This window comes from Mustelus asterias, chromosome 26, assembly GCF_964213995.1.
Source record: "Mustelus asterias chromosome 26, sMusAst1.hap1.1, whole genome shotgun sequence".
Taxonomy (NCBI): Eukaryota; Metazoa; Chordata; class Chondrichthyes; order Carcharhiniformes; family Triakidae; genus Mustelus; species Mustelus asterias.
The window spans coordinates 45,031,820-45,058,725 of NC_135826.1; the positions used below are offsets into that span (position 1 = coordinate 45,031,820).

At 46.6% G+C, this 26,906-nt stretch overlaps 1 protein-coding gene and 1 pseudogene across 1 annotated transcript in view; one reads left to right on the forward strand and one right to left on the reverse strand.

Moving 5' to 3' along the window:
* Positions 1–26,906, reverse strand: part of LOC144479714 (rho guanine nucleotide exchange factor 18-like) — a 230,273-nt gene that overhangs the window by 69,515 nt on the left and 133,852 nt on the right. The gene's annotated exons all lie outside the window — the stretch shown is intronic.
* Positions 5,297–5,406, forward strand: LOC144479796 (U2 spliceosomal RNA; annotated as a pseudogene).

A 26,906-nucleotide genomic window follows, 5' to 3' on the forward strand; every position in this document is an offset into this window, starting at 1 on the left:
CCCCTAGTAATTGACTCTTCCACCCTGGGAAAAAGCTTCTGACTATCCACTCTGTCCATGCCTCTCATAATCTTGTAGACTTCTATCAGGTCACCCCTCGACCTCCATCGTTCCAGTGAGAGAACAATGAACAAAGAGTTCAATTCCCCAGGTGAGAGTGACTGTCATTTGACTAAGTATGATATCAGGAGCTCTTGCCGAACACTCAATAAGAATCAGGGGAAAAACCCTCTGCCGATTAGAGTCATACCTAACACAAAGGAAGATGGCTGTGGTTGTTAAAGGTCAATCATCGCAGTTCGAGGACATCACTGCAGGAGTTCCTCAGGGGAGTGTACTATGCTCAAAGATCTTCGGCTGCTTCATCAATGACCTTCCCTCCATCATAAGGATGGAAGTAGGGATGTTGGCTAATGATTGTACAATCTTCAGCAGCATTCGCGGCTCCTCAGACACTGAAGAAATCCATGCCCATATGCATCAAGACCTGGACAACATTCAGGTTTGGGCTAAGTGCCAGACAATGACCATCTCCAACAGGAGAGGACCCAACCATTGCCCCCTGACACCCAGTGACATTACCAAGACTGAATCCCCCACCACTGACATCTTTGGAGTTTACCACTAACCAGAATCTGAACTGGACTAGCCATATAAATACCGTGGCTACCAGAGCAGGTCAGAGGTTTGAAATTCTGTGGCGAGTAATTCACATCCTAGCCACCTCTGGTTTCCTCACACAGTTCAAAGATGCACACGCTGGGTGGATTGGCCATGCTAAATTGCCCCTTAGTGTCCCAAGATGTGTAGGTTAGATGGATTAGCCCTGGTAAATATGCGGGGTTATGGGAATAGGGCAGGAGAGGGGACCAGGATAATATACTAGTCGATGTAGACTCCTTCTGTATTGTAGGGATTTTATGATTACAATCAATAAGGCACAAGTCAGGCGTGTAATGGAATACCCACCACTTGTCCAGATGAATGCATTCAAAAGCAATCAGGAATCACAAAATCATGGAAAGTTTACAGCACAGAAAGATGCCACTTGGCCCATCATGTCTGCGACAGCTGAAAAACAAGCCACCCAGCCTAATACCACTGTCCAGCGTTTGGTCCATAACCCTGCAGGTTACGGCACTTGAGCTGCCTATCCAGACACCTTTTAAATGAGTTGAGGGTTTTCATGCAATGCGTTCAAGACCCTCACAACCCTGAGGGAAAACATTCTACCTCATCTCTCCTCTCATCTTTCTACCAATCACTTTGCCCTGCCCTCACATTCCACCCCCCCCCCCCCCCCCCGCCTCCCCACCCCCCGTCACTGACCAGTCAGCTAAAGTAAATAGGCCCTTCCCATCCACTCTGTCCAGGCCCTTCACAATTTTGCACATCTCCAATCAAATCTCTCTTCAGCCTCCTCTGTTCCAAGAAAAATGGTCCCAGCCTATCCAATCTTTCCTCAACGCTGCAATTTTCCAGTCCTGGGTGGAAACATCTTTGTAAATCTCCTCTGCACCCTCTCTAATGCAATTACATCCTTTCTGTAATGACCTGACAAGAACTGCAAACTGTAATTGTGGCCTAACTAATTTACGTAATTTCAGCATAACTTCCCTGCTCTTACATTCCATGCTTCAGCTAATAAATGAATAGATTCCATTTGCCCTTTAACCACTTTATCAATTTGCCCTGCTACCTTCAGGGATCTGTGGACATTCACCCCAAGCTCTCTCACTTCCGCTGCACATTCCACTAACTTCACATCTATTGAGCAATCCTTCGCCTTGCTTAACCTCCTGAAATGAATCACCTCTCAATCTCTGGGTTGATTTCCATTTCCCACTTTGATATCTTCCTCCAATCGACAGCAAATTTTGTTATCGAGTCATCTTCAAATTTCTTGATCATTCCTCCTACATTTACATCCAAATCATTTATACCACAAAAAGCTGGGGACCCAGTAACGAGCCCTGTGGAACCCCACTGGAAACAACCTTCCAGTCATAAAAACACCCATCAACAATTCCTTTTGTATCGAGCTTACTACGTTCCCTTGGATCCCATCGAATTTTATTTAAACCAGTCTGACATGTACGACCTTGTCAAAAGCCTTGCTAAAGTCCATGCAGACCACATCGACTGCACTACCCTCATCAATTCTCCTCGTTACTTTCTCAAAACATTCAATCAAATTAGTCATTCCCTGAACAAATCCATGCTGACTATCCTTGATTAATCCATGTCTTCTTAAGTGATAGTTTACACTGTCCCTCCCTCAGAATTGACTTCAATAATTTGACCACTACTGAGGTCAGGCTGACTGGCCTGTAATTATTCAGTCAATCCCTCACTCCTTTGTTTAAACAAAGGTACAGCATTAGCAGACTCCAATCCTCCGGCACCACACTTGTATCCAGTAAAGATTGGAAAAGTGACGGTCAGACCCTCTGCAATTTCCTCCCTGGCTTCTTTCAACAGCCGACAGTACATTTTATTTGGCCCTGATGATTCTTCCATTTAGAGGCTCAACACCATCCAGGACAAAGGAGCCCATTTGATTTGCATCACACACATTACCTCCAATATCCACTCCCTCTGTCACACATTGGCAGCAGTGCATAGCACCTACAAGATGCAACACCTTCCAAACCCTCAACCAGCTAGAAGGATAAAGGCAGCACATGTAAGGGACCACCACCACCTGCAAGTTCCCTCCAAGCCACAGGCTGACTTGGAGCTGTTCTTGTTCCTTCACTGTCACAGGCAAAATCTTGGAACTCCCTCCCCAACAGTATTCTCGGCCTTTTGGCTAAGATCAAGTGTAGCTATGCAGATGCTGCACTTGGTTGAGGTCATTAGGTTACATTTAAGCTTCATTTTCGTATGAAGCAATTTTTAAAAGCGGCATCTCGGCCTTTTGGCTAAGATGCAAATGAGATCAAGCCTTGGAGGAGGAAGACCTCCGCCTACTCCAATCAGCTTGGCTCATGTAGATCAGGCCCAAGACAGGGGTTGCAGACCCTGTCTTGTCAGCCTGGATCGGAAAGGTCTCAACTTGTTGAGACTCTGAATTGGACTTGATTTGATTGAATTGGAAAAGTATTAAAAAAACAGTATTGTGGATGTACCTACACCTCAGGGACTACAGCACTTCAAGGCAGCAGCCAAGCACCACCTTATGAAGGACAGGCAATAGAAATGCTGGCATTGCCAGACACAACCACACCCCACGAAAGAATAAACTAACAAATAATTTACACACTTATCTCAAACAAACAGCAATGTGATAATGGACTAGAATCATAGAAACCCTACAGTGCAGGAGGCCATTCGGCCCATCGAGTCTGCACCGACCACAATCCCACCCAGGCCCTACCCCCACATATTTTACCCGCTAACCTACGCATCTCAGGACTCAAAGGGGAAATTTTTAACCTGGCCAATCAACCTAACCCGCACATCTTTGGACTGTGGGAGGAAACCGGAGCACCCAGAGGAAACCCACGCAGACACGAGGAGAATGTGCAAACTCCACACAGACAGTGACCCGAGCCGGGAATCGAACCCGGGACCCTGGAGCTGTGAAGCAGCAGTGCTAACCACTGTGCTACCGTGCCATCCCGACTAGATCATCTGTTCTGACGATGATGACTAAGGATTAAATATAGTCCCAGCAGACTGGGGGTACAGCCTGCTTCTTCAAAATAGGGAGTCATCACAGCAACCAGAGGGGACAAGTCATGGCCTTAATTTGATGCTTGACTTGAAAAATAGCACCTCTGGCACCACAGCAGTCCCTCAGTAATTGCCTGAAGTCATAGACTCCCTACAATGTAGAAGGAGCCCATTTGGCCTATCGAGCCTGCACCAACAACAATCCCACCCAGGCCCATTCCCTGTAACCCAATGAATTGATTCATAGAAACCATAGAAACCCTACAGTGCAGAAGGAGGCCATTCGGCCCATCGAGTCTGCACCAACCACAATCCCACCCAGGCCCTACCCCCACATATTTTACCCGCTAATCCCGCTAACCTACGCATCTCAGGACTCTAAGGGGCAATTTTTAACCTGGCCAATCAACCTAACCCGCACATCTTTGGACTGTGGGAGGAAACCGGAGCACCCGGAGGAAACCCACGCAAACACGAGGAGAATGTGCAAACTCCACACAGACAGTGACCCGAGCTGGGAATCGAACCCGGGACCCTGGAGCTGTGAAGCAGCAGTGCTAACCACTGTGCTACCGTGCCGCCCCAGGGAGACCCTGCTAGTCTCCCGGACACTAAAGGATTTTAAAGTTTGTTTATGAGTCACAAGTAGGCTTACATTAACACTGCAATGAAGTTACTGTGAAAATCCCCTAGTCAGCACATTCGGCGCCTACTCGGGTACACTCTTGCAAGGGAGAATTTAGCATGGCCAATGCACCTAACCAGCACATCTTTCGGACGGTGGGAGGAAACCAGAGCACTCGGACGAAACCCACGCAGACACAGGAATAACGTGCGGACTCCACAAGCCAGGAATTGAACCCGGGTCCCTGGCACTGTGAGGCAGCAGTGTGCAACACTAAGTTGGGGTGTTGCTTTTTATGTACAGGCTTCCGGAGAAGGGACCAAAATGCATCACTTGTTGACTCAGTAGAACCCACTGGGACATCCTGAGGTTGTGAAAGGTGATATATAAATGCAGGCAGGTTCTTTCTGTGGGTGTTTGTGAATGTTTCCCCCTGGCCACAGCTCGTAAGGCTCCCCCATTCCCTAGGAGTTAATCACAGACACACAAAGCTGCCCCTGCATACTGGGGGGACCTCAAACAGAGTTGCGCCCACCGCCCTTGAAGCGGAACCAAATGTCCCGGTTGAAGGGGCAGTCGGCGCTCTGGGACGCTGCCCACTCTCCTCCTCCTCCTCCTCCACCCCGGGCCGGCGGCCTAAAGCCCGAAGGCCGGACCCCGAGCGGACAGCCGGCGCCGCCCTTTTCCCTGCGCCTTACCTGGGCGGGCTGCGTGCTGAGGCCTGGGGAAGCTGAGTGGGGCTCTCTCCCCCCTCACTCTCTCGCTCCGGCCGCTGCTCCCGGAGCTGCTCCGCGCCTCCCTCAGCCGCCCCGCGGGATTCTGGGAACCGCCTCTCATTTGCATACAATCTGCATATCACAACATTCCATCACCTCCAGCACTTAAAGAGGCAGTCCACCAGGAAGTGTCAGGCAGGATTTAAAGGGAAAGGCATCATGCAAGTTTTTTTTGTACAATTTGTGGGGAATTGGTGTAACTAGTTGGCCAATATGTATCGCTTCTCGGCCTTTTGGCTAAGATCAAGTGTAGTATGGATCGGATGCTGCACTTGGTTGAGGTCATTAGTTTACATTTAAGCTTCATTTTCATATGAAGCAATTTTTAAAAGCGGCATCTCGGCCTTTTGGCTAAGATGCAAATGAGATCAAGCCTTGGAGGAGGAACCTCCCCCTCCTCCAATCAGCTTGGCCCATGTAGATCAGGCCGAAGACAGGAATGTAGGCCCTGTCTTGTCAGCTTGGATCGGAAATGTCTCAACTTGTTGAGACTCTGAATTGGACTTGATTTGATTAAATTGGAAAAGTACAAAAAAAAATATGTATTGGTTCTTGGCCTTTTGGCTAAGATCAAGTGTAGTATGGACAGGCTGCACTTGGGTTGAGGTCATTAGGTTACATTTAAGCTTCATTTGAAGCAATTTTTAAAAGCGGCATCTCGGCCTTTTGGCTAAGATGCAAATGAGATCAAACCTTGGAGGAGGTGAGTCTGCACCTACTCCAATCAGCTTGGCTCATGTAGATCAGGCCCAAGACAGGAGTGGAGGCCCTGTCTTGTCAGCTTGGATTTGAAATGTCTCAACTTGTTGAGACTCTGAATTGGACTTGATTTGATTGAATTGGAAAAGTAAAAAAAAATGTATTGCTCATGATCAAGTTTTTGGGCAGCATGGTGGCGTAGTGGTTAGCACTGCTGCTTCACAGCTCCAGGGACCTGGGTTCGATTCCCGGCTTGGGTCACTGTCTGTGTGGAGTTTGCACATTCTCCTCGTGTCTGCGTGGGTTTCCTCTGGGTGCCCCGGTTTCCTCCCACAGTCCAAAGATGTGCAGGTTAGGTTGATTGGCCATGCTAAAATTGTCCCTTAGTGTCCTGAGATGCGTAGATTAGAGGGATTAGTGGGTAAATGAGTAGGGATATGGGGGTAGGGCCTGGGTGGGATTGTGTTCAGTGCAGACTCAATGGGCCAAATGGCCTCTTTCTGCACTGTAGGGTTTCTATGAAGTATCGTTTTGCTGTCCTGGAACTGGTTGAAGTCATGAGGTTACGCTGAGATTTCATTTGAAGCAATTTTTTAAAGCGGCATCGCGGCCTTTTGGCTAAGATGCAAATGAGATCAAGCCTTGGAGGAGGTGTAATGCCTGCTCCAATCAGCTTGGATCATGTAGATCAAGCCCAGGACAGGAAGAGGCGTCTTGTCAGCTTGGATCGGGAATGTCTCACTTGTTGAGACTTTGAATTGGACTTTGATTGGATTAAATTGGATATAAACAAAAAAAAATGCATTACCCCTCCCCATTTGCCATTGATGTGGAGATGCCGGCGTTGGACTGGGGTAAGCACAGTAAGAAGTCTCACAACACCAGGTTAAAGTCCAACAGGTTTATTTGGCATCATAAGCTTTCGAACTCACCTGATGAAGGAGCATCACTCCAAAAGCTCGTGATACCAAATAAACCTGTTGGACTTTAACCTGGCGTTGAGACTTCTTATTTGGGAAGACAGTTGAGAGTCAAACACATTGCTGTGGGTCTGGAGTCACATGCAGGCCAGACCAGGTAAGGAAGGTAAATTTCCGTCCCTGAAGGACATTAGTGAACCAGATGAGTTTTTCCAACAATCGACAATGGTTTCATGGTCATCAGTAGATTCTTAATTCCAGATATTTTTTATTGAACTCAAATTCCACCATCTGCCGTGGTGGGATTCGAACTCGGGTTCCCCAGAACATTAGCTGAGTTTCTGGATTAATAGTCTAGTGATAATACCACTAGGCCATCGCCTCCCCAAGTACATTACAGCAAGTAATTGAGAAGGCAAATGGAATCCATAAAGGGCCGTGAACGAAGCCCAGTCCATCACGCAAACCAGCCTCCCATCCATTGACACTATCTACGCCTCCCACTGCCTTGGAAAAGCAACCAACATAATTAAGGACCCCACGCACCCCGGAAATTCTCTCTTCCACCTTCTTCCTCGGGAAAAAGATACAAAAGTCTGAGGTCACATACCAACCGACCCAAGAACAGCTTCTCCCCTGCTGCCATCAGACTTTAGAATGGACCTACCTTATATTAAGTTGATCTTTCTCTGCACCCTAGCTATGACTGTAACACTACATTCTTCACTCTCTCGTTTCCTTCTCTATGAACTATGCTTTGTATAGTGCGCAAGAAACAATATTTTTCACTGTATACTAATACATGTGACAATAAATCAAACAATGCAGAACTCATAGGATTCATTTAAGGAAAAGCTGCTGATCTATTTAATTACTGCTGCCGTCAACTAAACCCAGGTGCAGGAGTAGACCATTCAGCCCTTCAAGCCTGCTGCGCCATTCAATACGATCACGGCTGATCCTCTATCACAATGTGCACCACCTGTTAAAATTCTCCAATGGGACCAAGGAGCGGAACCTTACCAAGGCAAGAATGGAGTACAAAAGTAGGGAAGTCTTGGTGTACCTAGAATCATAGAATCCCTACAGTGCAGAAGGAGGCCATTTCGCCCATTGAGCCTGCACTGACAATAATCCCACACAGGCCCTAACACCATAGCCCTACTATTCCCTCTGACACTAAGGGACAATTTAGCATGGCCAATCCATCTAACCCAAACGTCTTTGGAGTGTGGGAGGAAACCGGAGCACCTGGAGGAAACCCACGCAGACACGGGGAGAATCTGCAAATTCCACACAGTCACCTGAGGCTGGAATTGAACCCGAGTCCCTGACACTGTGAGGCAACAGTGCTAACCACAGAGCCACCGTGCCACCCATTGCACCTGTACTGTGCATTGATGAAACAACACCGAGAGTGCTGAGTACAGATTTGGTCACCTTATGTAAGGAGGGGCATACATGCATTGGAAGCAGTTCAGAGAAGGTTCACTGGGCTGATTCCTGGGATGAAGAGACCACCCGAGAAGGAAAGGTCAGTGGGGTTGCTAACCCTCCAACATTGGCCTGGAATCTCCAGATAAATCTCCAGGACACAGCTGTGTGCAACGCTGGAGAAAAAACCAAAAAAGGACATTAAAAAAAATCATTGTGTCTTTTCTTTGAACATTCTTCTCTTTACCAGATTTTAAAATATTGAAAATGGAGGAAAGGTGGACAGTCAAGCTTCATCCAGTTGGGTAATGAGTCTTTTTGTTTTCCCAATTGCTGTCGGAAGGCAGTGCGTCACAAAGATGGACGGGTTGGCCTTGAGGGGCAAGTATGTGATAAACCGCCAGGAATATATATAACCACAGCTGCAACCCTAAGGTCAAACAGGTTGAACCCATACTCACTGGAGTTCAGAAGAAAGAGAGGTGGCCTTACTGAAACATATAAAATTCTGACAAAGCTCGTCAAGGTAAAATAAGGGTTCGCCCACTTAAAACAGAGGTGAGGAGAGTTTTTTGCTCTCGCTGGGTTGAGTCTTTGCAACTCTCTTCCTCAAATGGTAGTAAGAAGCAGAGGTCTGAATGTTTTAAGGCAGAGATGGATCAAAGGGGGGGGTCAAAGGTTATCGGGGATAGGCAGGAGCTTACAATCAGATCAACCATAGAATCGCTACAGTGCAGAAGGAGGTCATTCGGCCCATCGAGTCTGCACCGACCAAACTCCCACCCAAGCCCTATTCCCGTAACCCCACATATTTACCCTGCTACTCCCCCTGACAATAGGGTCAATTTAGCATGGCCAATCAACGTAACCCGCACACCTTTGGACTGTGGGAGGAAACTGGAGCACCCGGAGGAAACCAACACAGACATGGGGAGTACGTGCAAACTCCACACAGACAGTGACCCGAGGCTGGAATTGAACCCGGGTCCCTGGCGCTGTGAGGCAGCAGTGCTAACCACTGTGCCGCCGTGCTGCCTAACCATGATCTTTTTAAATGACGGAGCAGGCTCAAGGGGCTGAGTGTTCTACTCCTGCTCCTATTTTGTACATTCATATGACCCATCCTGTTCTGAGGCTCTGTGTTCTAGATTCCCCAGCCAGGGGAACCATTTTCTCAGCATGTATCCTGCCAAGCCCCTTACAAATGTTATACGTTTCAATTAGATCACTGCCATTCCTCAGAACTTTAGAGAATATAGGTCTATTAAAAGGGCAGCATGGACAAGTTGGGCCGAAGGGCCTGTTTCCATGCTGTAAACCTCTATGACTCTACTCGATCCTTCCTCATAGAACAACTCCCCTCCCAAGAACCAGTCTGGTGAACCTTCATTGCATTCCCCCTTGGGAAAGACTTACATTTATACAATAATAATCTATCCACCTGCTGAACATTTCCAACATCCTTGATTTTCGTTGCAGATTAGTTCAATTTGCAGGATTTACATAGTGCCGTTCCTGACCTCCAACACCCCAAAGGCTTTTAACAACTATTTCTGAAATTTAGACACTGTTGATACCACTGACATTTTTTAAAAACATCCAGCCTATGCCTTTCTTTATTTCAAAAAAAAGATTTAATCAATTTTCTTTGATGCAATAATTTCCCAAATAATTTCTTTCCACAGATATATTTACAAATTTCCCTAAATGTATTACTTTTCCAAGGTATATTTCAGCTTTTCCATATTTTGGATTTTCTGTCGATAAAACAAGTCCTCGTTTTTACTGTTTTTCAGATTGACATTCCTGATTTATTTTGGGTTCTCAGTCTAATGATGCCTCACCTAAATTGTTCTCAGGTGAGCTGAGTCAGTCCTAACTGGCCGCACCTCTTCAAATAGGGAGCATCACCTGCCCTCGTTTAAAGACAACACATTGGCACTTTGTACCAGCGGTCATGTGAATGACGTTTTTCACTCAATGGAGAGTGCAGGAGGGCATGCCAGGAACAACACCATGCATACCTAAAAATGAGGTGTCAACCTGGTGAAGCTATGAGGTGGAGATGCCAGTGATGGATAGGGTGGGCACAGTAAGAAGTCTCACAACATCTCACACAACATTCATCTGATGAGTGACTCTTTCACCAGGTGGGGTGAAGGAGCAGCGCTCCGAAAGCTCGTGATTCCAAATAAATCTGTTGGACTTTAACCTGGTGTTGTGAGACTTCTTACTGGTGAAGGTACAACACAGGACTACTTTGCATGCCAAACAGCATAAGCAGCAAACAACAGAGAGAGCTAACTGATTCCACAACAAATGGAACTCTAAACTCTGCAGTCCTGCCACATCAGCTGTGAATGGTGGTGGACAATTAAACAACTCACTGGAGGAGGAGGCTCCACAAATATCCCCATCCTCAGTGATGGAGGAGCCCAGCACATCAATGCAAAAGGTAAGGCTGAAACATTTGCAGCAATCTTCAGCCAGAAGTGCCGAGTGGATGATCCACCTCGGCCTCCTCCAGAGGTCCCCAGCATCACAGGTGCCAGTCTTCAGCTAATTCGATTCACACCACGCGATGTCAGGAAAAGGCTGGAGGCACTGGATACTGCAAAGGCAATGGGCTCTGATAATATTCCGCTAATAGTACTGAAGACTTGTGCTCCAGAATTTGCTGTGCCCCTAGCCAAGCTGTTCCAGAACAGTTACAACATTGGCATCTTCCTACCCAGCAAAGTGAAGAATTGCCTAGTATGTCCTGTACACTAAAAACAGGAAAATTCCAACCTGGCCAATACTGTCCATCAATCTACCTTAAATCATCAGTGAACATAAGAACTAGGAGCAGGAGGAGGCCATCTGGCCCCTCGAGCCTGCTCCGCCATTCAATAAGATCATGGCTGATCTTTTTGTGGACTCAGCTCCACTTACCCTCCCGCTCACCATAACCCTTAATTCCTTTACTGTTCAAAAATGTATCTATCCTTGCCTTAAAAACATTCAATGAGGTAGCCTCAACTGCTTCACTGGGCAGGGAATTCCACAGATTCACAACCCTTTGTGTGAAGACGTTCCTCCTCAACTAAGGTGGCCATTTCCAAAAAGGAGGACAAAGACGGCAGCCGCCCGTGCGCACTGCTGCACATGGCCCCTCAAAAGATGGCCACTGCACGTGCGCACCACTGCATGTCGCATCCAATTAAGATGGCGGCCGTTAATGCGGAGCTGAACATTGGAGCTATGGCCTGGCTCGGTGCAAACATGACATCGGGAAACTCTTTTTCGGGGTTTGGGCTTGTACAACATGCTTATAAAGCCTTCCTCATCACCCTCCAGATTCATCGCTCCCTGATCTCCGCCATTTTTCTCTTACCGCTTGTCAATACGAGAGATAAACCCTGATCTGCCTCCCCATGACTCGCACTGCACAGCTCCACCTTCCCTCATTCGATCCGACTGGCAGTCCCACTCCTCTTCCTATTGGCCCGGTGCTGCCGTCAATCAGTACCCGGGCATTGTGACCCAAAAAAGGAGGACAAATTAACGTCCGGCTTGAGGTGGCGCCGGACGGAGGACAGAGTGCTCAAAAGCGGACTGTCCGGCCTAAAGCCGGACATCTGGCTTCCCTATCCTCAACTCAGTCCTAAATCTGCTTCCCCTTATTTTGAAGCCATGCCTCCTAGTTCTAGTTTCACCTGGCAGTGGAAACAACTTCCCTGCTTCTATCTTATCTATTCCCTTCATAATCTTATATGTTTCTATAAGATCTCCCCTCATTCTTCTGAATTCTAATGAGTATAGCCCCAGTCTACTCAGTCTCTCCTCATAAGCCAACTCTCTCAACTCCGGAATCAACCTAGTGAATCTCCTCTGCATCCCCTCCAGTGCCAGTATATCCTTTCTCAAATAAGGAGACCAAAACTGTACACACTACTCCAGGTGTGGCCTCACCAGCACCTTATACAGCTGCAACATAACCTTGTTAAGTGAAGCAGTTGAGGCTACCTCATTGAATGTTTTTAAGGCAAGAATAGATAAATTTGTGAACAGTAAAAAGTGATGGAAGGGATCATTAACGGTGCTTATCTAACGGCAGTTGCTACACAATAGATGTGCAGGTTAGGTTGATTGGACATGCTAAATTGCCACTTAGTGTCAGGGGGGCTAGCAGGGTAACAACGGGATAGGGGCTGGGCGGGATTGTGGTCGGTACAGACTCGATGGGCCGAATGGCCTCCTTCTGCACTGTAGGGATTCTATGATTGTTCTATGAATAACTTGTTCACTGACACTCAGTTTGGGATCCCTCAGCTCCTGACGTCACTGCAGCCTTGGTTTAAACATGGACAAAAGAGCTGAACTCCAGAAGTGAGGTGAGATTGACAGCCCTTGACATCAAGGCAGCATGTGACTGAGTGCAGCATCAAGGAGCCCGAGCGAAACTGAAGTCAATGGGAATCGGGGAAATCTCTCCGCTGGTTTGAGTCATACTTGGCGCAAAGAAAGATGATTGTGATAGTTGGAGATCAATCATTTTAGTCCCATGACATTACCACAGGAGTTCCTCAGCGGAGTGTCCTGGGCCCAACCACCTTCAGCTGTTTCATCAATGACCTTCCTTCTATCATAAGGTCAAAGGTTCATTGTTTAACTCTTTTCGTGACTCCTCAGATACTGAAGCAGTTTGTGTCCAGGATGCTGTCCAGATCCAGGCTTGGGCTGACAAGTGGCAAGGAACATTCATGCCACACAAATGCCACGAATGATCATCTTCAACAAGAGAGAATCCAACCATCAGCCCATGACATACAATGGCATTACTCACACTGAGTCCCCACGATTAACATCCTGGGGGTTACCATTGACCAGAAACTGAACTGGACTAGCCATATGAATACTGTTTAGGGTTTAGGGTGCTGGGGAGTAGGTACAGAGGAGAAGTTAGGAGTAGGTTTTTCACTCAGAGGGTGGTGGGTGCATGGAATCGGCTGCCGGTAGTGGTGGTGGAGGCGGATTCGATAGGGTCTTTTAAAGACTTTTGGATAAGTTCATGGAAGTTAGTAAGATAGAGGGTTATAGGTAAGCCTAGTAGGTACATGTTTGGCACAACTTGTAGGCCGAAGGGCCTGTTTGTGCTGTAGCTGTTCTATGTTCTACTGTGGCTACAAGAGGCTGGGAGTTCTGCAGTGAGTAACTTCATCTCCTGACTCCTCAAAGCCTATCCACCATCAACTAGGTACAAGTCAGGAGTGTGATGGAACACTCTCCACTTGCCTGGATGGGTGCAGCTCCAACAACACTCAAGAAGCTTGACACCATCCAGGACAAAGCCGCCTGCTTGATTGGCACCACATCCACAAACATCCCCTCCCTCCACCACCGACGCTCAGTAGCAGCAGTGTGTACTATCTACAAGATGCACTACAGAAATTCACCAAAGATCCTTAGTCAACACCTTTCAAACCCACAACCACTTTCATCTAGTAGGACAAGGGCAGCAGATACATGGGAACGCCACCACCTTGAAGTTCCCCTCCAAGTCACTCACCATCCTGAATTGGAAATGTATCACTGTTCCTACATCGTCGTCAGGTCAAAATGGCACTTCCTCCCTAACAGCACTGTGGATATACCTACACCACAGGGACTGCAGCGGCTGAAGAAGGCAGCTCACCACCACCTTCTCAAGGGCAATTATGGAAGACCTAGTCAGCGAAGCCCACATCTGATGAATATGTTTTTTTAGAACCCTCCTCCCTCTCTAGTTGTAGTCCTGCAAACTACTACCCCCAGCTCTATTCCTTCAGAGCAGGATGCTGATGGTCCCTGTGATCTTTCTGGTCTGTATGACTCCGTACCGTCCTGGGCTCTGCATTCACCAACCGTACCCACCAGAAGATGATGGGTATTTTTAAATAACCGTCAAGACATTAGATAGGATGCAGATGAGATTGATCAGAACAGTGCAGGTTTGAGAGACTTCAGTTATGTGCAGGGATTATAGAGCTGGGATTGTTCTCTAGAGAGCAGAAAAGATTAAGGGGAGATTTCATCGAGAGGTTCAGATGGGTTTTCATAAGACCATACAAGGAGAAACTGTTTCCAGTGACAAGAGGGTCAATAAGCAGAAGATTCAGATTTAAGAAACTTGGTACCTCATTGAATGTTTTTAAGGCAAGAATAGATAAATTTGTGAACAGTAAAGTGATGGAAGGGATCATTAACGGTGTACAGGCAGCAAGGAACACATCAGATGCTCGAGGAGTATAAAAAGTGCAAGAAGCTACTTAAGAGGGAAATCAGGAGGGCTAAAAGAAGACATGAGGTTGCTTTGGCAGACAGAGTGAAGGAAAATCCAAAGAGCTTCTATAGGTATGTTAGGAGCAAAAGGATAGTGAGGGATAAAATTGGTCCTCTTGAAGACCAGAGTGGTAGACTGTGTATGGAACCAAAAGAGATGGGGGAGATACTAAATGGTTTTTTTGCATCCGTATTTACTGAGGAAATGGGCATGGAGTCTACGGAAATAGGGCAAACTGGTAGGGAGGCCATGGAACCGTTACAGATTAAAGGGGAGGAGGTGCTCGCTGTCTTGAGGCAAATCAGAGTGGATAAATCCCCAGGACCGGACAGGGTATTCCCACGGACCTTGAGGGAAGCTAGTGTTGAACTTGCAGGGGCCCTGGCAAACATGTTTAAAATGTCAGTATTCACGGGGGAGGTGCCGGATGATTGGAGGGTGGCTCATGTTGTTCCGTTGTTTAAAAAAGGTTCCAAAAGAAATCCGGGAAATTATCGGCCAGTAAGTTTGACGTCGGTGGTGGGCAAGTTATTGGAAGGTGTGATACGGGATAGGATCTACAAACATTTGGATAGACAGGGACTTATTAGGGAGAGTCAACATGGCTTTGTGCGTGGTAGGTCATGTTTGACCAATCTATTAGAGTTTTTCGAGGAGGTTACCAGAAAAGTGGATGAAAGGAAGGCGGTGGATGTTGTCTACCTGGATTTCAGCAAGGCCTTTCACAAGGTCCCTCATGGGAGGTTAGTTAGGAAGGTTCAGTCGCTAGGTATACATGGGGAGGTAGTAAATTGGATAAGACACTGGCTCAATGGAAGAAGCCAGAGAGTGGTTGTGGAGGATTGCTTCTCTGAGTGGAGGCCTGTGACTAGTGGTGTGCCGCAGGGATCGGTGTTGGGTCCATTGTTGTTTGTCATCTATATCAATGATCTGGATGATAATGTGGTCAATTGGATCAGCAAGTTTGCTGATGATACAAAGATTGGAGGTGTAGTGGACAGTGAGGAAGGTTTTCAAAGCTTGCAGAGGGATTTGGACCAACTAGAAAAATGGGCTGAAAAATGGCAAATGGAATTTAACGCAGACAAGTGTGAGATATTGCACTTTAGAAGGACAAATCAAAGTAGAACGTACAGGGTAAATGGTAGGACTCTGAAGAGTGCAGTTGAACAGAGGGATCTGGGAATACAGGTACAGAATTCCCTAAAAGTGACGTCACAGGTGGATAGGGTCGTAAAGAGTGCCTTTGGTACATTGGCCTTTATAAATCGGAGTATCGAGTATAAAAGTTGGAGTGTTATGGTAAGGTTATATAAGACATTGGTGAGGCCGAATTTGGAGTATTGTGTACAGTTTTGGTCACCTAGTTACAGGAAGGATGTAAATAAGATTGAAAGAGTGCAGGGAAGGTTCACAAGGATGTTGCCGGGACTTGAGAAGCTGAGTTACAGAGAGAGATTGAATAGGTTGGGACTTTATTCCCTGGAGTGTAGAAGATTGAGGGGAGATTTGATAGAGGTGTATAAGATTTTGAAGGGTATAGATAGAGTGAATGCAAGCAGGCTTTTTCCGCTGAGGCTAGGGGAGAAAAAAACCAGAGGGCATGGGTTAAGGGTGAAAGGAGAAAAGTTTAAAGGGAATATTAGGGGGGGCTTCTTCACGCAGAGAGTGGTGGGAGTGTGGAATGAGCTGCCAGATAAAGTGGTAAATGCGGGGTCACTTTTAACATTTAAGAAAAACTTGGACGGGTTCATGGATGAGAGGGGTGTGGAGGGATATGGTCCAAGTGCAGGTCAGTGGGACTAGGCATAAAATGGTTCGGCACAGACAAGAAGGGCCAAAAGGCCTGTTTCTGAGCTGTAATTGTCTATGGTTCTATGGTAAGAGAGCCAGAGAGGGAGATGAGGAGAAAAGATTTGCTTCAATGAGCTGTTGTGAGCTGGAACACGCTGCCTGAGGCTGGTGGAAGCAGATACAACAGTAACTTTCAACTGGGAATTGGATAAACCCTTGAACAGGAAAAAGTTGCAGGGCTATAGCGAATGATCAGGGAGAATGGGACTAATTGAATAGCCCTTTCAAAGAGTCAGCAGAGGCAAGAGGTGGGATTTTCCAGCCACGCTCGCCCCAAAGCTGGAAAATCCCGCCCGAGTCAACGGATCTTTGAATGGTCCATGTCCCACCTGCTACGATTCCCGTGGCGGCCGGGACTGACTGGAAACGTCCGCCCAAGGTGAGCCCAATGGCCACCTTCTGTGCTACCACATTCAAATGATATTTAAATGTGGTGGGAGAGGAGTATTATATATTCAGGAAATTAACCCGGATAATATCTGACCTTCTTTGGAATGAAAGTGATTGCTCGGGGAGTGTCAGGTCAAATAGTTTACAACCCAATCCTTCGAATGCCAATGGATGGTCACACCCACCTAATGCAGCAGAATACTGTCATTCCTCACTCCCGCATAGACTGAGCACAGGGGCAGAGTGTCGTGTTATTGAGGAGATAATCAGGAAACCTGCACTAATGACCTTCAGGCACAAATTCAAATCCAACCAATCCAGTTGGGTAATTTAATTTAAAATGAAAATTAATTTAAATTTAATTAAACTACATCGAGAATAAAAAAGCTAGTCTCAGTAATGGTGATTGTCAAACTATCATTGATTGTGGTGGCAACCCATCTGGTTCACTAATGTCCTTTAGGGAAGGAAATCTGCCATCCTTACCTGGTCTGATCGACATGTGACTCCAGAGCCACAGCTCTTAGCTTCCCTCTGAAATAGCTCAGCAGGCCACTTAGTTGAACTTAGCTCTACCTTATTTTTATTCATTCGTGGGACATGGTGTCGCTGGCTGGCCAGCATTTATTGTAAGAGTTTTAACAACACCAGGTTAAAGTCCAACAGGTTTATTTGGTAACAAATACCATTAGCTTTCGGAGCGCTGCTCCTTCGTCAGATGGAGTGGAAATGTGCTCTCAAACAGGGCACAGACACAAAATCAAGTTACAGAATACTGATTAGAATGCGAATCCCTACGGCCAACCAGATCTTAAAGATACAGACAATGTGGGTGGAGGGAGCATTAAGCACAGGTTAAAGAGATGTGTATTGTCTCCAGACAGGACAGCCTGCCAGTCCAGGAGGCAAGCTGTGGGGGTTACATTTATTGCCCATCCCTAGATGCCCTTGGAGGTCAGTTGAGAGTCAACCACATTGCTGCGGCTCTGGAGTCACATGTAGGCCAGACCGGGTAAGGACGGCAGATTTCCTTCCCTAAAGGACATTAGTGAACCAGATGGGCTTTTCCAACAATCGACAATGGTTTCATGGTCATCAGTAGATTCATAATTCCAGGCATTTTTTCTTGAATTGAAATTCCACCACCTGCCGTGGCAGGATTTGAACCCAGGTCCCCAAAACGTTAGCTGAGTATTTGGATTAAAAATCTGTGTTGTAATAGCTCCTTCCTTGGTTTGGTGTCCATTTTCTTCCTGATAGTGAAACGGCCTGGGGGATCTTTGCAAAGTTAAAGCTATTACAATATTGCAAGTTGTTATTTTGAAAGTAGGAGCAGACTAAAGTTTGACATCTCAGTCAGTAGGACAACAATGGCTGAAGGTCCTCAAACAATAGTGGGCTGGGAAGAGAGACAGGGCTGGTGATAAGGAGGACGGTGACAATATAAGGCTGGAGGAGCCTGCATTGTAGGGAGGGAGTAGACATGGAAGTGGGAGGTTATGAAGCATGGTGACACAAGAAGATTCAATGGAAATTTTCTTGAGATGTATTTGTGTTGTGGAATGAGCGGTTGCGGAGTTGATGGGCAGCAGGATTTAAAGAAGAATTATGATTCTTCTCTTTAGTTGCCTAACAAGTTGGTGGGCCTCCATTCTGAACTGCTGATTGAATTGCTAGAATACTTCAGAGGGCAGTTAACAGTCAATCATACGAGTGCGGAGACACATAAAGACCAGATTGAGTCAGGACGGCAGGACTCTTCCCCTAAGATCATTAGTGAACCAACTGGCTCCTTAACAATGATCCAACAACTTTTACTAATTAGAAAAATGAATTCAAATTCTCAAACTACCAAGGCAAGATTTGAACTTTCTAAACTATTAGCAAAAACTTTTAAATTACTAATCCAGTAACATAAACACTACAATACCCCCAGTGAAGACAAAAGAGTTAAGAGTTTTAGTAGAGTATTATTTTGTTTAAAACATGCCTGCTGTATCCTGTCTTCAGAATTTTAATTCAATCATGCAATTTCATAAATACCCCACGGCATTACCTGAAGACAGGTAGGGAGTTCTGCCCCGGCAAATATTTGTCCCTCAATCAACATCATGAAAACAGCTGAAACGGTCATTACCAAATTGTTGATTGTGGAGTTTCCCAAACACACTACCCAAAAGGACAAGGGCAGCAGAAGCGTGCGAACACCACCACCTTGCACATTCCCCGCCAGGTCACACAGCATTCTGACTTCAAATTGTATCAGTGTTCCTTCACTGACGCTGGCTCAGAATCCTGCAACTCTCTCCCTAACAGCACTGTGGGTGTACCTACCCCACAGGGACTGCAGCAGCTCAAGACAGTGGCTCACCACCACCTTCTTAAAGGCAATTAGGGATGGCAATAAATTCTGCCCCAGCCAGCAGTGCTCACGTGCTGCGATGTTGTAAATTGATTGCCATATTGAGGTTTACAGCATGGAAACAGGCCCTTCGGCCCTACTTGTCCATGCTGCCCAGTTTTTACCACTAAGCTCGTCCCAAATACCCGTGTTTGGCCCATATCCCTCTATACCCATCTTATACATGTAACTATCTAAATGCTTTTTAAAAGACAATGGGTCTTTTAAGATTGTACCCATCTCTACTACTACCTCTGGCAACACGACTCTCACCAACGTTTACAGATGCACCATGGAAAGCATTCTTTCTGGTTGTATCACAGCTTGGTATGGCTCCTGCTCTGCCCAAGACCGTAAGGAACTACAAAATGTCGTGAATAACCAGCCTCCCATCCATTGACTCTGTTTACACTTCCCGTTGCATCGGCAAAGCAGCCAGCATAATTAAGGACCCCACGCACCCCGGACATTCTCTCTTCCACCTTCGTCCGTCGGGAAAAAGATACAAAAGTCTGAGGTCACATACCAAGAACAGCTTCTTCCCAGCTGTTGTCAGACTTTTGAATGGACTTACCTTGCATTAAGTTGATCTTTCTCTACACCCTAGCTATGACTGTAACACTGCATTCTGCACTCTCTCCTTTCCTTCTTTATGAACGGTATGTTTTGTCTGTATAGCGCACAAGAAACAATACTTTTCACTGTATATTAATACATGTGACAATAATAAATCAAATCAAATCCAGACACTCACCACTCTTTGTGTGAAAAAATTGCCTCTCTGGACCCTTTTGTATTTCTCCCCTCTCACCCTAATCCTTTGCCCTCTACTTTTAGACTCCCCTACCTTTGGGAAAAGATGTTGACTATCTGGCTGATCTATGCCCCTCATTATTTTATAGACCTCTATAAGATCACCCATAAGCTTCCTACACTCCATAGAAAAAAGTCCCGGTCTATCAAGCCTCTCCTTATAACTCAAACCATCAAGTCCCGGTAGCATCCTCGTGAATCTTTTCTGCACTCTTTCCAGTTTAATAATATACTTTCTATAATAGGGTGACCAGAACTGCACACAGTATTCCAAGTGTGGCCTTACCAATGTCTTGTACAACTTCAACAAGATGTCCCAATTCCTGTATTCAATGTTCTGACCAATGAAACCAAGCATGCCGAATACCTTCTTCACCACTCTGTCCACCTGTGACTCCACTTTCAAGGAGCTATGAACCTGTACCCCTAGATCTCTCTGTTCTATAACTCTCCCCAATGCCCTACCATTAACTGAGTAAGTCCTGCTCTGGTTCGATCTACCAAAATGCATCACCTCGCATTTATCTAAATTAAACTTCATCTGCCATTCGTCAGCCCACTGGCCCAACGGATCAAGATCCCGCTGCAATCCGAGATAACCTTCTTCACTGTCCACTATGCTGCCAATCTTGGTGTCATCCTATATTGCAGCAGTAACTACTGTTCACAAAGTATTTCATTGGTTGCAAAGCACTTTGAGATGTCCTGAGGTTGCAAACTCTTTCCTGTGATCTGCTTCCCGATCTCATCCATTCGAACAACAACTGTTGTAACTTTCCTCGTACTAACATGAAAATACAGGGAATTTGAAAAAAGAACAAATATTCCTGGAAGCAGACAGCGGGACCATCTGCACATGAAAACAGTTATAGCACCGGTAACACAATAGCCCCACAATTGGCGGCACGGTGGCACAGTGGTTAGCACTGCTGCCTCACAGCGCCAGGGACCTGGGTTTGATTCCCGGCTTGGGTCACTGTCTGTGTAGAGTTTGCACGTTCGCCCCGTGTCTGTGTGGGTTTCCTCCGGGTGCTCCGGTTTCCTCCCACAGTCCAAAGATGTGTGGGTTAGGTTGATTGGCCATGCTAAATTGACCCTAGTGTCAGGTGGGGTTATGGGAATAGGGCCTGGGTTGGATTGTGGGCGGTGCAGACCAGATGGGCCGAATGGCCTCCTTCTGCACTGTAGGGATTCTAATGTCACTGTACGAAAAATCCAGCAGGTTTGGGCTAATCATATGGAGACTTGAGTTCTATCCCGAACTTGACAGTGTGCCAGAGGGGTGGGGGAGACTTAAAATCAATTAAAGAAATATATCTGAACATAAGAAGCTGATCTCAGTAATGGTCACCATAAAAACCCATCTAAATTCACTAATGCTCTTTAGGGAAGGAAATCTGCCACCTTACCTGGTCTGACCTACATGTGACTCTAGACCCATGTTGAATCTTTCCTGCCCCCTGAGATAGCCAAGTAGGTCACTCAGTTCAGGGGCAACTAACAGGTGCTGACCTTGCCAGGGGTGCCCACACCCGAGGAATGCATTAGGAGGAAGAATGGGTTAAGATTTGGGTGATAAAAGCGCTGCTTCATGGAAATAAAGAACTGGGGAGAACAGGTACTTGCATTTCCATAGTGCCTTTCACCATTTCAGAACATCCCAAATTGCTTACACCAATGAAATATTTTTAAAGTGTGGTCACTGATGCCCACCTGAGAGGGCAGGGGCAGTCTCGGACTCCTGACTCCCAGCACAAGTGGGCAGGTGGTGTCCGAGGTCCAACCATCTTCAGCTGCTTCATCAGTGACCTCCGTCCCATCATAAGGTCAGAAGTGGGGCTGTTTGTCGACGACGGCACAATGTTCAGCACCATTCACCACTCCTCAGATACTGAAGCAGTCCATAAAATAGGGGCGGCACGGTAGCACAGTGGTTAGCACTGCTGCTTCACAGCGCCAGGGTCCCGGGTTCGATTCCCGGCTTGGGTCACTGTCTGTGTGGAGTTCGCACATTCTCCTCGTGTCTGTGTGGGTTTTCTCCGGGTGCTCCGGTTTCCTCCCACAGTCCAAAGATGTGTGGGTTAGGTTGATTGGCCATGCTAAAATTGCCCCTTAGTGTCCTGAGATGCGTAGATTAGAGGGATTAGTGGGTAAAATATGTAGGGATATGGGGGTAGGGCCCGGGTGGGATTGTGGTCGGTGCAGACTCGATGGGCCGAATGGGGAGCTGCCTTCTTTCTGCACTGTAGGGTTTCTATGATTTCTCTGATATCCAAAAGCATTGAGATCTGTGCAATATCCATATTTGGGCTGACAAATGGCAAGTCACATTCACACCACACAAGTGCCAGACAATGACCATCTCTAACAAGTGAGAATCCAATCATCGGTCCATGACATACAATGCCATTACCAATCCCCCACTTTCAACATCCTGGGGGTTACCATTGACCAGAAACTGAACTGGACCCAGCCGTATAAATACTGTGGCTGCAAAAGCAGGTCAGAGTGTAGGAATCCTGCAGTGAGTAATTCACCTTCTGATCCCCCAAAGCCTGTCCACCATCTACAAGACACAAGTCAGGAGTGTGATGGAATACTCCCCACTTGCCTGGATGGGTGCGGCTCCAACACTCAAGAAGCTCGACACCATCCAGGACAAAACAGCCGGCTTGATTGGCACCTCATCCACAAACATTCACTCCCTCCATCACCGGCGCTCAGTGGCAGCCGTTTATACAATCTGCAAGATGCACTGCAGCAACTCGCCAAGGCCCCTTCCACAGCACCTTCCAAACCCCCACCACTGACATCTATAAGGTCAAGGGCATCAGACAAATGGGAACACCACAAACTCCCCTCCAAGCCACTCACCATCTTGACTTGGAAATATGTCGATCATTCCATCACTGTCGCTGGGTCAGAATTCTGGATCTCCCTCCCTCACAGCACGGTAGGCGTACCTACACCACATGACTGGAGCAGTTCAAGAAGGCAGCTCCCCACCACCTTCTCAAGGGCAATGAGGAATGGGCAGTGAATGCTGGCCTAGCCAGCGACACCCTCAATTTATGAATTAATCATAAAGATAATGCGTTTCAGGATATTCACAGTAAATGTTGGGTGGCACAGTGGTTAGCACTGCTGCCTCACAGCACCAGGGACCCGGGTTCAATTCCCGGCTTGGGGGTCACTGTCTGTGCAGAGTCGGCACGTTCTCCCCGTGTCTGCGTGGGTTTCCTCTGGGTGCTCCGGTTTCCTCCCACAGTCTGAAAGACGTGCTGGTTAGGTGCATTGACCATGCTAAATTCTCCCTCAGTGTACCCGAACAGGCGCCAGAGTTTGCTGACTAGGGGATTTTCGCAGTAACTTCATTGTAGTGTTAATGTAAGCCTTACTTGTGACACTAATAAATAAACTTTAACTTTACTTTAAAATAGGCTATAATAGCCTGACAATGTGAAAGTTATGAAGAGGCGAGAGGTTGCTGCCAAGCATCGGAGCCAGACTTGAAAAACCACTAAGAAAAATTAGCAATGAAAATCAACTTTAGAATGAAAGGGAGTGAAATCTGTCTGAATACATTTGCAGCTGCAGCCTTTCAGTGAAACTGGCTTTAGTAACAGCACAGTCCGAAATCTCACAACACCAGGTTAAAGTCCAACAGGTTTATTTGGTAGCAAATGCCACTAGCTTTCGTAGCGCCGCTCCTTCATCAGGTGAGTGGGAGTTCTGTTCACAAACAGAGCATATAAAGACACAAACTCAATTTACAATGTGTCTTTATATGCCCTGTTTGTGAACAGAACTCTCACTCACCTGATGAAGGAGCAGCGCTCCGAAAGCTTGTGGCTTGTGCTACCAAATAAACCTGTTGGACTTTAACCTGGTGTTGTGAGACTTCTTACTGTGTTTACCCCAGTCCAACGCCGGCATCGCCACATCATTAGTAACAGCACCAGCAGAGGGAAATGCAACCTATGTGAGTGTTCCTCTTATGACCAAATTTAAACAGCTCTCACTCTTAGTAGTCGGGTATTCAAAACACTGCTTTGAGAGCCACTGCCATTACTTGAGTATCTGCCGCAGACACTTTGCTCAAAGGGTGGGAACTGGGGAGAGGGGAGAGGTAAGGAAGGCTGAGTGAGAGAAGGGAAGCTGTATAATAAGTCACTGTGCAGGAAGAGTCAGAGGGCCAGGGTACCCAAATTCTCTCCCATAGACCTCCTCTGGTTGGCAACAAAGCAGCATTGGCAGAGAACTTTAAACTGGCCTGTGAGTCTAACTTTCAGTAAGAAGTCTAACAACACCAGGTTAAAGTCCAACAGGTTTATTTGGTAGCAAGTGCCATTAGCTTTCGGAGCACTGCCCCTTCATCAGGTGGAGTGAGAGATGTGCTCACAAACAGGGCACACAGAGACACAAACTCAATTTACAGAATAATGATTGGAATGCTAATCAAGCTAAGTACAGTTCTGGTCGCCGTATTATAGGAAAGATGTGGAAGTGTTGGAAAGGGTGCAGAGGAGATTTACCAGGATGTTGCCTGGTATGGTGGGAAAATCGTATGAGGAAAGGCTGAGGGGCTTGAGGTTGTTTTCGTTAGAGAGAAGAAGGTTAAGTGGTGACTTAATAGAGGCATACAAGATGATCAGAGGATTAGATAGGGTGGATAGTGAGAGCCTTTTTCCTCGGATGGTGTTGGCTAGCACGAGGGGACATAGCTTTAAATTGAGGGGTGAGAGATATAGGACAGATGTTAGAGGTAGGTTCTTTACTCAGAGAGTAGTAAGGGCGTGGAATGCCCTGCCTGCAGCAGTAGTGGACTCGTCAACATTAAGAGCACTCAAATGGTTATTGGATAAACATGTGGATGATATTGGAATAGTGTAGATTAGAGGGGCTTTAGATTGGTTCCACTGGTCGGCGCAACATCGAGGGGCGAAGAGCCTGTACTGCGCTGTTCTATGTTCTATGTAATCAATGCTAATACAGCTAATCAAGTCTTAAAGGTACAGACAATGTGAGTGGAGAGAGCATTAAACACAGGTTAAAGAGATGTGTATTGTCTCCAGACAGGACAGCTAGTGAGACTTTGCAAGTCCAGGCAAGTTGTGGGGGTTACAGATAGTGTGACATGAATCCAAGATCCCGGTTGAGGCCGTCCTCATGCGTGCGGAGCTTGGCTATCAGTTTCTCCACCTGACAAAGGAGTAGCGCTCCGAAAGCTAGTGGCATTTGCTACCAAATAAACCTGTTGGACTTTAACCTAGCGTTGTTAGACTTCTTACTGTGTTTACCCCAGTCCAACGCCGGCATCTCCTCATCAGTCTAACTTTCAGTCAGATTGGAGTCTGTAATTCAGGGGCAGGGTTTAAGATCATAGAATCCTACAGTGCAGAAGGAGGTCATTTGGCCCATCGAGCCTGCACTGACCACAATCCCACCCAGGCCCTATCCCTGTAACTCCACGTATTTACCCTACTAATCCCCCTGACACTAAGAGGCAATTTTAACATGGCCAATCAACCTTATCCAGACATCTTTGGACCGTGGGAGGAAACTGGAGCACCCGGAGGAAACCCACGCAGACACGGGGAGAATGTGCATACTCCGCACAGACAGTGACCCAAGCCAGGAATCGAACCCAGGTCCCTGGTGCTGTGAGGCAGCAGTGCTAACCACTGTGCCACCGTGCCACCAATGGAAACAACAACAACTTGTATTCATAGAGCGCCTTAAGTATAATAAAGCAGCCCAATGAGGCGAAACAAGATGGTAAGCAATGGCATGAGAAGATTTCGGGGGAGGTGATTGAAGGTAGAATCACACAATCAGACAGCACAGGTCCAGCCCGGCCTATCCTGTCTTTACTCTCTAATGTTTTCCTTTTCCAACTCCCTGTCAGAAAGCCATTATGGAATCTGCTTCCCAATCAGCCAGGGGATTCCAGATCAGAACAACTTGCTGTGTCCTCCAGTGACGGAACCTCCTCGATTCAACATCAAAGATCTGGGCTTTGAGGAGTCCGTTGAAGTTCGGGCAGTGAGACAGAGGGAAGATTAATCAGTGGATGTGATCAAATCCAATTAGAGGTAGAGATAGACACACAGCGAGATGGACAGAGAGAAATATGGAAAGGGGCACACAGAGATAGATAGGGGGATGGAGAGATAGACATATTGAGAGGGAGACTGACAGAGAGAGAGATGGAGAGATAGACAGACAGAAAGATAGTGAGAGAGAGTGACATAGGCACACAGAGAACAGAGAGATAGGTAGCTGTAGATAGAGAGAAGAGAAAGTGATATGGAGAGATAGAGATTGACAATGGGTAAGGGGAAAGAGATGTATATCGAGAAGGAGGGATAGAGACACACACAAACACACTCACGCACACACTCAAACACACACTCAAACACACACTCAAACACACACACACATACATATACAGAGACATACAGACAGACGCACACACAGATACACACAGACACAAACATACACACACATAGACAAACACACACACACAGACACAGATAGATACAAACACAGATACACACACACATACACACACACACAGACACAGATAGATACAAACACAGATACACACACACATACACACACACACACACTCACATACACACAGACACACACAACACACAGACACACACGCACACACAGACACACACGCACACACAGATAGGCACAACACAGATACACACACAGACACACACACTGACACACACACACAGACACAGATAGATACAAACACAGATACACACACACATACACACACACTCACACACACACACAACACAGACACACACGCAAACACAGATAGGCACAACACAGACACACACACACACACACACACACAGACACACACAGACACACAGACACACAGACACACACACACACAGACACACACACTGACACACATTTTCTGTTCGAAGAAGAAAAATCCACTCAGGCAAATGAACGCTTGAATCTGGATAATTTAATCCAGGGCTTT